This window comes from Haematobia irritans, chromosome 4 (genome assembly GCF_050003625.1).
Source record: "Haematobia irritans isolate KBUSLIRL chromosome 4, ASM5000362v1, whole genome shotgun sequence".
NCBI lineage: Eukaryota > Metazoa > Arthropoda > Insecta > Diptera > Muscidae > Haematobia > Haematobia irritans.
Genome location: NC_134400.1, coordinates 130,558,205 through 130,574,319, shown reverse-complemented (window position 1 = coordinate 130,574,319; position 16,115 = coordinate 130,558,205).

Genomic DNA, 16,115 nt, shown 5'->3' with positions numbered 1-16,115 from the left:
GCCTCGCTAGCGGCATTTAATTCAAATTTTCAAATTTGAAAAAGCGTTAATTTTTTTTTTTCACAAATCGATAACAGATGCTTTGATTAGATATTTGGCGTTTTTTTATAAGCTGTACGATCAGCTGATCATCAGCTGTGAGCTGTCAAACACAAGTGCCTTACAATATTTTTTCTTTGTTGTGCGCATTGATTTCGAGCTCCTTGGAAATTTACAATTTTTACTTGTTTTATTAAAAGTGTGGCTTTTTATTAACTTCTAGGTATGTATTACATAAAAAATCAGTGTTTGTGACCGGTTTTTAAATGTGTTGTTCATAAAATGTAGTGGTAATTAAGTATATTAACAACTAGCCCGCACTAGCGTGCACCTGTCGTTCGTGGAGTAGAACTTTCAAGATTCGCACGGATTAGGTCTAACTCTTTTTTTTAGCTGGAAGTATGAGTCATTGTGCGTCCAAAATGTTTAATATGAACTGCTATTACCTGCTAACCTTTAAATCATGGTACTTTTTAGGAACAATGTCGGTAGCAAAACGGGTACTTTTTTTAGTATGGCATGAAGAAGCGATCCCAACCAAGAAGTTTCTCACCATGGAAAACTTTGTATTTGGTACTGTTCTCAAAAACCTTAAATATACTCAGGAGGAGCAGTACGAGATTGGCAAAAAGCTTCGAAATTTTACTAGTAAGCTTGTAGAAAAGTGGAGAAACTGTAGAAGAAAGAAGGTTTTTTTTTGAAAACAAAAACCAGGAATGGCTAGATACGCCGTTAGTATTGATTGAAAGATCATCTTCCGAAATTATTGGACGTCCACAAAAAAATATTTCGGAGTGTTGCAAAAAAACGCAAGTTAAGAAATTGTCAGGGCTTACTGAAGATGTGCCATCAGAAGCATTGTTGGTAGCTGCAAGCTGCAGCTTGTATAAAGGTGGAAAACGTAGTGCTTCACAGCTGGTGTCAATGCTAAACGCCGACGATGAGTTTAGCCGGTAAGATTTTGAAAACTATGAGTACCCCTCAGCGTCTACCGACAAAATTTTCTGATGAAAAAGCACTGGCGCTATTTGTAGATGTTGGACATACCAAGTACACATGGAATTTGTCAAAGAGAGCCGCTAAAGGGCAAAACGCCGATATATATCCATGCTACGACAATCTGCGTTGTGCGAAAAAAATGCTATCCCAGTGTCATCACGGTCACTGATCATTTCGCTGAGGTACCATTATAAAGCTTAGTAGACCATACGATTGCTAGCACACCCAGAAAGTTTTCAACACCATATTGAAAATAATAATAACACCCAATTAACTGCTACCTACAAATGGGGTTGTGATGGCAGCAGCGGCCATTCTACTTATAGGCAAAAATTTAATGACTTCGATGGAGACATGATGATAGATCAATATTTATTTTCAATTTGTATGGTACCATTGATAGTGCAGAAAGGACCGACAGTTTTATGGAGAAACAATCGGCCTTCTTCTACCCGATATTGTCGACCCATTAAATTACTTTGCGAGAAAGAATCGGCAGACTTGTCTCGCAGAGAAATTCAAAACATTAACAGCCAAATATTAAATATTTTTCCAACATTTGTGAGTACCTTAAGAATTGATCACCAATTTCATATGACCATGCTTGATGGCAAAACGTTCAGTGTCATATCGGAATCGGCTTCGCAAACATGCGGAATCTGTAGCGCGACTCCCAATAATATGAACGATCTAAATTTGGTGAAAAGCTTTCCTATTAAGGGAAACCTATTTGAATATGGCTTATCAAGTCTCCACGCATGGATTAGGTTTTTCGAGTGTGTTTTGCACATTGCATATAGAATACCAATACAAAAGTGGCAAGCTCATGGTGCTGACAAGGATGTCGTTGAACAAAATAAAAGAAGTATTCAGCAGAAGCTAAGGGAAGAAATGCATTTGTTGGTGGATATACCAATGGCTGGTACTGGCAGCACGAACAACGGAAACACTGCAAGGAGGTTTTTCCAACGTAGTCTTACGAGCATTGGCTTGTGGATACGACATAAATTTAGACGCATTCAGATCTTACGCATTGGAAACTGCCGAAATTCTTGTTAAAGCATACTCCTGGTTTTACATGCCATCGTCTGTTCACAGAATTTTAATTCATGGAGCAGATATAATAAACCATTTTTCCCTTCCGATTGGTATGATGTCCGAAGAAGCTCTTGAAGCCACACTGAAAAAAAAAACATACTCGGTTCCAAAGATTTTGTCTTTACTTTAAAAAATTTGGTATTGATTCCGAGCCAAAGAAGCGGAGAATACAAGTAACGATACTTTTAAGACACAATTCTCTTTTAAATTTAGGTTTTGTGTACTTGCTTCTAGGAAGCAAATTTTAATTTTTCGCTTTCTCAGCTTTTTTTCTTCATATGCTATCAAAGTCCTTTAAAAACGAGTTAACGGCGACTTTATTTTCCAAATTAAGACTCGACTTCCAGTGGAAATTATGCTATGTTTGAAGTAACAAACTTCTTTAAAATAAAGTTTTGAAAAACATGTCCTATATTTGAACGATTTTTTGCTTTGTAGTCAAGATGCAAAAAGACAACAAATTTAAAAACAATTTCATTAAATTTAAAGAATTTTTCTGAATTATTAAAGTCAAGTTGACCTTAGCCTATACATTTTTTCTTTCATGTTAAGACACCCATTTTTAAGTCAAATCACTTAATTATAAGGACAATACGACTTCATTGAAAAATTTATCGACTTTTGGACAAGGAAAATAACTTTATTTTAGAGAAATGCGTCTTCTATGCTAAGCAAAATTTGTATTCGTATTTTAAAGACTTGAAATCTTTGACCTCACGACATTATTTTTTTCAGTGCAGGAACAAGGACTATCGAAGGTTAGGTTAGGTTAAAGTGGCAGCCCGATTAAGATTCAGGCTCACTTAGACTATTCAGTCCATTGTGATACCACATTAACTAAAAGTACCTATTACATATGGGCACTTCTAGTTTTAACCGCTGAACCTTCTTGATTATTTTTCTTTGTTGAACCAACCAGATTGTTCCAAAAACAGTAGCAGACTGCTTAAGTTAACGTTTTCCAGATCCGCCAGTAATCTGAAGCTATATGCTCCTAAAAGTTGCTTGCGCTTTACACAAAATGCAGGACACTCACACAAGAGGTGTTTAATTGATTCTTTTTCCTCCGCATCATGACAGCTCATACAATAGTCATTATACTTCGCGCCAATAGTTTTTGCAAAATCGCCTATCAGGCAGCGACCCGTTATAGCAGATATCAGGAGTGATATCTGACGTCTCGAGAACATTAGCATATCTAGTGTGCGGTTTAAGTTGAAATGGGGCCATATTTGCTTGGTGTCGTTACAACCCTTGCAATTCTCCCATCGAACATTTGCCATCATAACAGCCTTCTCACGCAGCATGAGCTTGCAGGTAGCTAGGGGCATACCAACAAATTCTAGTTCCCCTGGAATATGTAAGGTAGTCCCTAGCCTTGCCAACTCATCCGCTTCGCAGTTCCCCGGTATGTTCCTATGGCCAGGCACCCATATTAGGTGAATATTGTACTGCTCAGCCATCTCATTGAGAGATTTGCGGCAGTCGATGGCCGTTTTCGAGTTGAGGAACACAGAGTCCAAGGATTTTATTGCAGGTTGACTGTCTGAGTATATATTAATGCCCACATTTTTTGGAACATTACTTCTCAGCCAATTCGCCACCTCTCTTATTGCTAATATTTCAGCCTGAAAAACACTACAGTGATTAGGTAATCTTTTCGCTATTCGAAGTTCCAGATCATTAGAATATACTCCGAACCCCACTTGTCCATCCAATTTGGAGCCATCAGTGTAGAAATCTATATATTCTTTATTCCCCGGGGTCTGTGTGCACCACGCCTCACTGTTGGGGATTAGAGTCTCAAACTTTTTGTCGAAAAGTGGACTCGCCAAAGTGTAATCCACTACGTTAGGCACATCTGGCATTGTTTTGAGGACAGAACTGTGACCGTAACCTTTTTCCGACCACAGCGATAGTTCGCGCAACCGCACAGCCGTTGTTGCAGCTGACTGTTTGGCCAAAATGTCTAAAGGCAATAGATGCAGCACGACATTAAGGGAATTTGTTCCTGTCTTGCTGAATGCGCCTGAAATACACAAACACGCCATACGCTGAACTTTATCTAAACAAGTCGGTTTCTGAAGTGCCGGCCACCAGACTACAACACCATATAGCATTATAGGTCTAACCACTGCCGTGTATAGCCAATGCACAATTTTTGGTTTCAGTCCCCACTTTTTTCCTATTGCCTTTTTGCACGAGTACAAAGCTACAGTTGCCTTTCTCGCCCTTTCTTCAATATTAAGCTTAAAGTTCAGCTTCCTGTCCAAAATAACGCCAAGGTATTTTGCACATTCACCAAAGGGAATTTCAATACCCCCTAAGGAAATAGGCCTAACCGTGGGAGTTTTGCGATCGTTGCAGTACATGACTAATTCTGTCTTTGCAGGATTTACCCCAAGACCATTGTCTTTCGCCCATTTCTCAGTCATCCGGAGGGCCCTCTGAATAATATCTCTGATTGTGGATGGGAATTTTCCCCTGACTGCCAGAGCCACATCATCTGCGTATGCCACCACTTTTATCCTTTCTTTTTCTAGAGTAACCAGAAGGCTATTTATAGCAACATTCCAAAGAAGAGGTGATAGGACTCCTCCTTGGGGAGTGCCTCTGTTCACATACCTTTGTATGTTTGCTTGTCCTAGTGTGGCTGAAATACGTCTCTTCATTAGCAGTTCGTCTAACAGCCTGAGTATACATGGATCAACATTCAGAGTTGTCAGTCCATTTAATATCGAGCTCGGATGGACATTATTGAACGCCCCTTCGATGTCTAGAAACGCCACGATTGTGTATTCTTTGACAGATAGTGAGCTTTCAATAAAGCTGACTAGTTCATGTAGTGCGGTCTCAGTAGACCTGCCCTTCGAGTATGCATGCTGTCGTTTCGAGAACAAACTTGAATCGATGCTAGTTCTAAGATAAATATCTATCATCCTCTCCAGAGTCTTAAGTAGGAATGAGGATAAGCTGATTGGTCGGAAATCCTTCGCCCTCGAGTGAGAGGCTTTTCCCGCTTTAGGTATGAAAACGACTTTTGTTTCCCTCCACTTTCCTGGGATATATGATAAGTTGATACATCCTTTATATATCACCGACAACCAGGGGATAATTTTGTCAGTTACAGCTTGTAACTCCGCCGGAGTAATTCCATCAGGTCCAGGGGATTTGAATGGTCCAAAGCTATTTAGCGCCCATCTTATTCTAGTTTCCGATACAATTTCCTCGACAGGAAACGACCGCTGAGCAACTGTGGCACCGCCAGTACATGGTTCAACCGTCTGATTTCCAGGAAAATGTGTGTCCAATAGTACCTCCAGCGTCTCCTTACTGGACGTTGTCCAATTGCCCTCCGATGTTTTAATGAAACCTGGAGCGGAGTTGGTGGATGCTAGAACCTTCCGTAGTCTGGAAGCCTCGGACGTATTCTCAATACTGCTGCAGTAAGCATTCCAAGAGTTATGCTGAGCCTTTCTCAGTTCTCGCTTGTATCCTCTCAGATTCTTCTTGTAAGCGTCCCAGTCCTCAGGGGCTCTGGTGGACTTTGCCTTGTTAAAGAGCTTCCTGCAGGATTTCCTCATATTACTTAATTCCGTAGACCACCATGGTGGTCGATGTTTCCCCCTTGGCTTTCCTCTAGGGCATGCAGCTTTCAGTGAGATGTTGAAGGCCTTAGTAATCCGCTCCACTGCGTGTTCGATATCTTGCACATTTCTCATATTTGTCTCTGTTATTTCCGGTATCATCATATTGAACGATTCCCTATACCTATTCCAGTCAGCTTTCCTAACATTTGGCGGAAATATGATCTTGGTGATATGAACATCAAATTTGAAACTGATGTAGCGATGATCTGAGAAGCTGTGTTCACTTAAAACCTGCCACTCAGATATCATTTCATTTAGTTCTTGCGTGGCCAAGGTGATGTCCAAAACCTCTTGCCTGTTTTTAGTGACAAAGGTTGGGACATCTCCCTTGTTGCAAACTACCAGATTAGTACGCAAAATAAACTCTATTAGCGACTCTCCCCTTGCATTAGTATCACTACTTCCCCATATACTATGATGTGCATTCGCATCGCATCCCATAATGAGTTTCGCCTTTGTTTTCAGTGACTCCTCCACTAAGGTCTTAACGGCATATGGAGGCATCTCCCTGTCATGTCCCATGTAGACCGAAGATACCCAATATTTGCATTTGGCTATTTCTAAACTTGCAACGACAGTGTCTGTATTGCACATTGAGGGAAGCAGAAACAAATTGAGCTCGTTTTTAGCAATTATACAGGCTCGATTTACATCATTACCAGTATACTGCAATAGTTTGAACCCCGGAGTACTTAATTCACATATTTTGTTTTTGTAAACATATGGTTCTTGAATAAGAACTATATCTATGTCCCCTTTCATCAGGAGAACTTTTAAGGCAGCACATGCAGCCTTACAATGATGAAGATTTATCTGGAGGATCCGTAGGACCATCGAGATTTTCAACAACCGTCACATCAGCCGCTTCGATCGAGTCATCAAGAATGTCCTCTTCAGAGATATCGGTGACTCTCGCAATAACCATAGGTTCGACTTTGGTGAGTTCTGAGGCAATAGAAGCCTCCTCACGCATACGGTATCTATCCATGTCTTCAACTTTGGTATCTCCCTCGACTTCGCAAGAGGATCCGCTTACTTCTGATTCAGACAGAGGCTTGTCCATTTCTGAATCCTTTAGCTGATCGTTTTTATACACCTTCATTTGGATATAATGAAAGCCATAACATACACGGCCCTGGGACTTTGCCAGATGTGGCAAAGACTGAGTGTTCAATATAAACACTGCATGCCGTCTTGGTCCATCCACTTCATCCAAACGGCCAACCTTCCAATCAGCTGTTGGAAGATCTGGATTGCATCGTTTCAGTCTATTTAAAATAGATTCAGGGTCAGAAGGGTTTGCAGGTATCCAGGCATGTGCTCTAGGTCTAGCCGGTATGTCTTTCTTCTCGACTAACTCTAGAGCAGCTCCTTCCCAAACTTCACCAATTAGTATCAGAGCAGCTTTAAAACATTCTATAGACCTCTGGTCCTCAAATGCGACTAGCTTAAATCGTCCTTGATACCAACCAGCCTCTTGGTGTCGAGGATCTGGGCCGGGAAACTTTTCCAGTACCTGTGAGTAGACGACAGATAGAGCATTCTCAATTTCCCCCCATTTTTGCTTTGGAACCATACCGTCCAATGCTCCTTTATTAATGATAGCCATCACAAGGCTATCTTTAGCAACTGAGGCAAACGATCTTTGATCCCTTTTGGAGGATGGCAGCTCATCCGGCGATCGTTCCCTTTTTCCAGTCTCAAGAATTCCTTGAGCCCATTTTAAGGAATCGCTTTGTTTAGCCGACAACGTGCTTGGGTCGACTGATCCTAACTTCTTTAGGATAAACAAAGCATTTCTGCGTTCCTTGAATCTCTTTCGTGAGGGATTACCTCCTTTTGATGTCGTTACCTTAGAAAAAGTTCGACTTGTCAGTGTGTCGCCACCTGTCGACCCGTCTACAGGTCGACTAATTGGGCCTAACTCTTGGTCATTGCCCAGATTTATAACTCCAGTCGATACCCGTCCACTGGGCCCTGAAGTTAGCAACCCAGTGGATGACTTGGAATTTCGCTGCATGGTGGCTTAATATCCCACCACACTTGAAATTCGTAGTAGGTACCTATTACTATGAGTTTATCCGCTATTGAAAAAACACGTCCGTTCCGTTCGACGGTTGAATAGGAAGGACTATCGAAACATACGCGAGAGCAATACAAGAAAAAATTTCAGGAAAAATACAATGGAAGATATCATAAATGCTTTGTTAGTTTCGTCTGACCCTTTGATATCTTCATTGTCAAATGGGTCCTCAATTTCGTCTGCAAAAAAATATTATTATGGACGATGATGTTACGAGCTTGCTTTTAATGAAGCATCTAGATATGCCTGATTCTGATTCCGAAGATTCCGAAGATAATTTTGATTTATAAAATTTGTTTATTGAAGTTAAAAAAAAAATTTTGAAATTAAAAAAATTTAAAAAAAATGAAAAAAATTTTAAAAATTAAAAAAATAAATTTAAACAAAAATTTTTTTTCTTAAAAAATTCTATGACTTTGTTTCTGAGCTGTGAAAAAAAACCGTCTGAAGATATCTTTTTTCGTTTAGAAGTTATTAATTAAATGCCGCTAACGAGGCCCAATCGCCCACTGTGAAGCGTAGCGAAATTAGGCTATATGGGGGTCAAATTAAAGCATGAACAAATATAAACCACAGTCATTTTCGGATCTGAAATACCTCTTGATTTTAAATTTCAGTCAAAATGGATACAAATTGCGAATATTATGTAACATACTTAAGAAATTAAATCGGGAGAATATGGAACGATAAACAACATCCCAGCAAAAAAATTTGGAAGTTCTTCCAAAGGCACAACTTTAAAAGCACTTCCAGAAGATGCACTCCCAATGATGTTCTTTATTTTAACTACCCAGGAAGTTCTTTTAATTCGACTTTTTATAACTTGGTTTTTTTCATACTTTTAATGGGTAATTTTAACTTTTTTTGTTTCAAATAGGTTAAAAACAGAGTAAGAATTCATAAAATGGTACAAATCATTTAAATTTTGTCGAAAAAAATGGTAAATCCAATCTGAAAAAATTGTGAATTTTTGAAGATATTTGAGGTCAAACGTTTCCAACAAGCGTTAGAATCCATTAAAAATTATTAAAAATTATAAAAATTATTTATTTGACAAAATATCACAGAATTTTTTAATTTACATCCAAACCTTTGAATTCGGATCACACCTAAAGAAGTGATGCATACTCAGTGCAACGGCTGTTGAAATGGAGGACTTCCATCCTATGACAAGCCCATGATAAATTCATCGCTTCTGCGTCAATTTTGCACCACTTCCGGATCCAAAAAGAACATTTTAAGAAGTTTTTTGGCGACGCTTTTTTTGCTGGGATATTTAGCACATTTACAATATTGCATTTCAAATTTCAGGCAAATCGAATCGGACGATCAGTCTGTGTTTATGCACGGACAAAAAAAAAGCTTTTCATATGTTTTGGTGTAAATATTATATGTTTGCAAGTCAAATTTTTAGCACACTATTTATAGGTTCAAGCATATACTGTTTATACACTAGTATAACATGTTTGAGACATTTATGTTAATATGATAGAGTACATACTGTTTGGGACATTACCTTTTCTGTGAATACATTCGTCCACAGGATGATGCTTTTTTATACCCTCCACCATAGGATGGGGGGTATATTAACTTCCGTTTGTGACACATCGAAATATTGCTCTAAGACCCCATAAAGTATATATATTCTGGGTCGTGGTGAAATTCCGAGTCGATCTAAGCATGTCCGTCCGTCCGTCTGTTGAAATCACGTTAACTTCCGAACGAAACAAGCTATCGACTTAAAACTTGGCACAAGTAGTTTTTATTCATGTAGGTCGGATGGTATTGCAAATGGGCCATATCGGTCCACTTTTACGTATAGCCCCCATATAAACGGACCCCCAAATTTGGCTTGCAGACCCTCTGAGAAAAGCAAATTTCACCCGATCAGGCTGAAATTTGGTACATGGTGTTTGTATATGGTCTCTAACAACCATGCAAAAGTTGGTCCACATCGGTCCATAATTATATATAGCCCCCATATAAACCGATCCCCCGATTTGGCTTTCGGAGCCTCTAAGAGAAGCAAATTTCATCCGATCCGGCTGAAATTTTGTACGTGGTTTTAGTATATGGTCTCTAACAACCATGGAAGAATTGGTCCATATCGGTCAATAATTATATATAGCCCCCATATAAACCGTTCCCCAGATTTGATCTCCGGAGGCTCTTGGAGGAGCAAAATTCATCTCATCCGGTTGAAATTTGGTACGTGGTGTTGATACAGGGTCTCTAACAACCATGCAAAAATTGATCCACATCGGTCCATAATTAAATATAGCCCACATATAAACCAATTCCCAGATTTGGCTTGAAATTTGGTACGTGGTATAAGTAGTATATGGTCTCTAACAACCATGAAAAGATTGGGATATATTGGGCTCCGCAAGCCAGACTCAGAATTTCACCACGATCCAAAATATATACGAGGGCAGTTCGGCAACTTCTTAGACTAGCACAAAAAGCGCGGTATAAACAGAAAAAAGTTAAGAGTTTTGGAAACATCCATCTCTGTTATGAACACATGTTAAATTTTGGTTCCATCTGGCAACTCCTTCATATAGAAACAGTTGTTCAAAAAAGACGCATCCCCAATTTTTTTACAATGGAAAAATTAGAAATGCGTGCTGTCATTAAATATTTACATAAAAAAGGTTTATCGGGACAAGAAATTCTTAATGACATGGTGAATGTGTTAGGTGAAAGTTCTCCTTCATATGCAACAGTAAAAAATTGGGTTGCTGAATTTAAACGTAGTCGTACAAGCACTGCAGATGAACCACGTAGTGGACGTCATGATATGGTATTAATGATCGACGAATAAAAGTGCATGAAATTGCTAATATCATGGGCATCTCAAATGATCGAGTCCATTTAATTTTGCTTGAAGAACTACAGATGAAAAAGCTCTCTGCAATATGGGTGCCGCATTTGTTAACAGTCGATTAAAAACGCATAAGAATGAACATTTCTCAAGCTTGTTTGGATCGTTTTAAGCGAAATAAAATAGATTTTAAGCGTCGTTTCATAACTGTTGATGAGACATGGATCCACCAGAGACAAACGAACAATCCAAGGCAAAAACAATTCAATCGGCTGGTAAGGTTATGGCAACGGTTTTTTGGGACTTCAAAGGTATCTTATTGATTGACTATCTGCAAAACGGGTAAAACAATAAATTCAGAGTACTATTGCAACCTTTTGGATCAATTAAATGTACAAATTCGAGAAAAACGTCCTGGCTTACAACACAAAAAAATAATTTTTCATCAAGACAACGCACCAGCGCACAAGAGTGTTTTAACAATGGCTAAAATCAGCGAATTAAAGTACGAGTTGCTTGACCACCAACCTTATTCTTCTGATTTAGCTCCCAGTGACTTTTACTTGTTCCCAAATCTAAAAAAATGCCTTGTAAACCACTATTTTGAAGACCTTGAGGAAAACTATTTTAATCACGTGATAGAATTGCTAGAAAATCGTTGGACTAAGTGTATTGAAGTTTCAGGAGATTATATTGAAAATTAAAAATATTTTTGAAAAACTAACTATTCCTTTTCATTAATAGGCTAAGAAGTTTCCGAGCCGCCCTCGTATGTATAACGCTCATAACATAGACGTTGAAAGATATTTCGCGTGACTTTGACGATAGAAACGAAACAAAAGTCGATGCATAAATTATTCCAACTCAACAATTTTTGGAACAACTTTTGAGGCATATGAAACATGCTATCTTTGATGATTAACAAAATTCATTATTCATTTGCCGCTTAGGAGTGAAAAAAACACACGTTGTATGTAGGACTTTATTAATATCTCCAGCACAATTTCCCTCGCATGGCATTCGAGGAGTAAGCAACTCATTCAACTCCTACAACATGCAACAATAAATAACAGCAGCTATACCATCAACTATCCATTTGATTATAGGTGCGTGTATGCCCTTCGATAACCTATAATTGATAACATAGTTGATCTTAAGGATTAGGTCAAATCAAACGTTAGAGTTGAGAATTAATCTTGGGGAAACATTTTGTTGTCGGTTATTGTTTTTATCAAAATTGAACGATGTCTTGGAAAAAAACTTTTCCGTGGTACTTCGTCTCCAAAAAGGGAAAAACGGTGCAACACTAGAAACGATCTGTAAAGTGAAGACCAGAATTGATCGAAATCCCTGCTATAGTGGTAGAACAATTGCTGGTGAGCTGGATATATTGTGAGAATTGATGCTACTATGGGTGCCATTCGTTACAAATATAATCTACCAAAATTTTAAGAAAATTTTACTAAAAATCTACCAAATTAAAAAAATCTTATTTTGAAGTTTTTGATGAAAATTTTGTGGTTAGTATTTTTTTTTTCTCCACAGAAAAAAATTTCACGAAAATGTTTCCATTTAAAATCTTAATTAAGTTTTAAACAAGTAAGTAAAGTCGGGCGGGGCCAACTATATTATACCCTTCACCACTATGTAGACCAAAAATTTGTGTTACCATTTCAAATCCTTCAAATTTGTTGGGAATTATTATGAAGGCTTTTATTAGAAATATTTATATAATTTATATACAACTAGCGTAACCCGGCCCGCTTCGCTGCGCCTTCCGAAGCGTATTTGTAGGAACATTTTGCGTTAACTTAGTCAACCATATTCTTCGTGCTGAAAACAAATTCGAAAAGCTTTGAATTCTTTCAAACAAATCGGACTACTTGCTCTTTCGTTTATAGGTACAAATACGGCGGATACACTCAAAAAAAGTGAACTCTCTATTTCACTAAAGCCATATTAACTTTATATTAGTTCATAAAGGGTGATTCTTTTGAGGTTAGGATTTTCATGCATTAGTATTTGACAGATCACGTGGGATTTCAGACATGGTGTCAAAGAGAAAGATGCTCAGTATGCTTTGACATTTCATCATGAATAGACTTACTAACGAGCCACAACGTCGAATTTTCAGTGAATGGGCCCTAGAAAAGTTGGCAGAAAATCCGCTTTTATATCGACAAATTTTGTTCAGCGATGAGGCTCATTTCTGGTTGAATGGCTACGTAAATAAGCAAAATTGCCGCATTTGGAGTGAAGAGCAACCAGAAGCCGTTCAAGAACTGCCCATGCATCCCGAAAAATGCACTGTTTGGTGTGGTTTGTACGCTGGTGGAATCATTGGACCGTATTTTTTCAAAGATGCTGTTGGACGCAACGTTACGGTGAATGGCGATCGCTATCGTTCGATGCTAACAAACTTTTTGTTGCCAAAAATGGAAGAACTGAACTTGGTTGACATGTGGTTTCAACAAGATGGCGCTACATGCCACACAGCTCGCGATTCTATGGCCATTTTGAGGGAAAACTTCGGAGAACAATTCATCTCAAGAAATGGACCGGTAAGTTGGCCACCAAGATCATGCGATTTGACGCCTTTAGACTATTTTTTGTGGGGCTACGTCAAGTCTAAAGTCTACAGAAATAAGCCAGCAACTATTCCAGCTTTGGAAGACAACATTTCCGAAGAAATTCGGGCTACTCCGGCCGAAATGCTCGAAAAAGTTGCCCAAAATTGGACTTTCCGAATGGACCACCTAAGACGCAGCCGCGGTCAACATTTAAATGAAATTATCTTCAAAAAGTAAATGTCATGGACCAATCTAACGTTTCAAATAAAGAACCGATGAGATTTTGCAAATTTTATGCGTTTTTTTAAAAAAAAAAGTTATCAAGCTCTTAACAAATCACCCTTTAGAATCATTATGTTTGGAAAAAGTCTATTTTAGTCAAATAATTTTTTGCGTATGTTAGTTAAATGAACTAAAAAACGGGAAAAAGTGATACACAAATAAAGCATAAAGATTTCCTAATTTCGTATTTCTTACAAAATAGTTCATTATTTCTTTAAATTTGTAAATTTTACCAAAAATGTGTCCATCATGAACTTCGTATGTCACTAAAGACATTCTTGCAATTTTGAACTCCAAGATTTCTCTTAAAACTACAAAATTTTCTTTAACTACTGAAAAAATTTAGTTATGTCTAATAAATTTTCTTGAATTTGTCGAAAAATATTTACTTATTTTTGCCATATCGGAGTGATGCCAGCGCTTGTAATACCGTTTAGTTAAAATTTTCTAAAAAAGTTCCAAATTTTCTAAAATTAATCGAAAGTTATCTTTCCTGGTGGGTTCACTGTTTTTTCAGTGTATGCATATGTAAAATGGTTCGTCTTAAAAAATGTTCTGTATTCAAGTAGTTGGACAAACTTCTACATTTTTTGTGAATTTTAAGTGTGGTTTGTCAATGAAAGGTATCCTTCTCCTCAACATATCTGAAAATTAAGCACTATATTATAGTAACATACAAAGAATTACTGTTTCCCATCTAATAAATCGAAAAAAGCAAAAGTAGTAAAAAATTTTACCACATTAACATTTGCTAAAATGTTGGAAAATGATGCACCCTCTGCCTATTTCATGTAAATTAAAGTCCTTTACTAAAAAGAAGTCTGGCAGAAGCCTGTGCAAAAATCATAAAATTCCCATTTACGGACAACCCTCTACTTTCAATTTAAGAAAAAAAAACGGACAAATATCGGACTATCACGTACAATATATTGACATAATTTCATAACTACTCAATGGTCCCTATAAATTCAATCGAAGTAAATCGACAAAGTTTATTTCAATTTTCCCCTTCCCCAACCAGATATCGAAAAATCATATACTAATTTAAAAATCATGTATACATTTAATCACCTCCTCCAACGTTCCCTGTAAATTTCAAGTAGATCGAAGATGTTTAAATTTTGCTTATTGTTTTAAAGGGACGTCACTTTCCCCGATACAATATCGACAAACACCGTAGCGAATAGCACCCCTAACCTTCCCTGAAAATTCTTGAAACTTCCCTTCGTTCATAACCTTCCTCCACTGCCTTTGTAAATTTCAAGAAAACTTAAAAATTTTTGTTTTTTTTTTTGCAGTTTTAGAGGAGGACCTACTCCCCGACCAAATATCGAAAAGTGATGTAGCGTATCTTTTGTAAACGTCCCAGAAAATGTCAAGCAAATTATAAGCCTAAAGGGGCAGCCTCTCTTCCGTCCAAATATCACAAAATCAGGTATCAACTATTAATATGGTAACCTCTCCCCAGTCCTCTGTAAATTTCAAGTAACTCGGTAAAGTTTAATTGTTTCTCTGTATTTAGTTACTTAAGAGAAGCGGATGTCTCCCTATGTCCTTTTATTTTTATTAAAATAAATATCATAACCTCACTCATTTTTCCGTAAAATTTCAGTCGGGGGAGTTTAGTTTTGTTTTCACTGTACTTTAAAAAAAGTCGGGCAAAGGCGTGGCCCCCCGCCACGACCAAATATCGAAAAATAATGTAGCGGATTTTTGTCTAGATGCCAACCCCAACATTCAATGAAAATTTCAAGCAAATCGCATAATTTTGTTCCAAGTTTAAAAAAGTAGGGCACGGGGGAGGTCCCCCTCCCCGTCCACATATGAAATCATCAGGTACCCCATATTAATTCCATAACCTCACCGCATGTTCTCTGTAAATCTCAGATAATGTAGAGAATTTTAGTTTTTTCACTGTACTTTAAAAAAAGTCGAACAAAGGGGAGGTCCCCCTCCGCCACCAAATATCGAAATATAAAGTAGCGGATCTTTGTCTAGATACCAAACCCAACCTTCAATGAAAATTTCAAGCAAATCGGTCAAATTTGGTCCAATTTTCAAAAAGTCCGACAAAGGGGAGGTCCCCCTCCGCGACCAGGTGTCAAAAAATGAGGTACCCTATTTTCACCACATGAACGCCCCCTACGATCTCTGAAAGTTAAAAGTAAATCGGTTCAGCCGTTTCGGAGCCAACCCGGAACATACAAACAAACAATCAAACAAACGAACAAATAAACAAACATAGATTGAATTTTATATATATAGATCCCAGCAAAAAAAGCGTCGCCAAAAAAGTAATGAAAATGTTATTTTTGGATCCGGAAGTGGTGCAAAATTGACGCAGAAGCGATGAATTTAACATGGGCTTGTCATAGGATGGAAGTCCTCCATTTCAACAGCCGTTGCACTGAATTTGCATCTCTTCTTTAGGTGTGATCCGAATTCAATGTTTTGGATGTAAATTAAAAAATTCTGCGATATTTTGTCAAATAAATAATTTTTTATATTTTTTTAAAATTTTTAATGGGTTCTAACGCTTGTCGGAAACGTTTGACCTCAAATATTTTCAA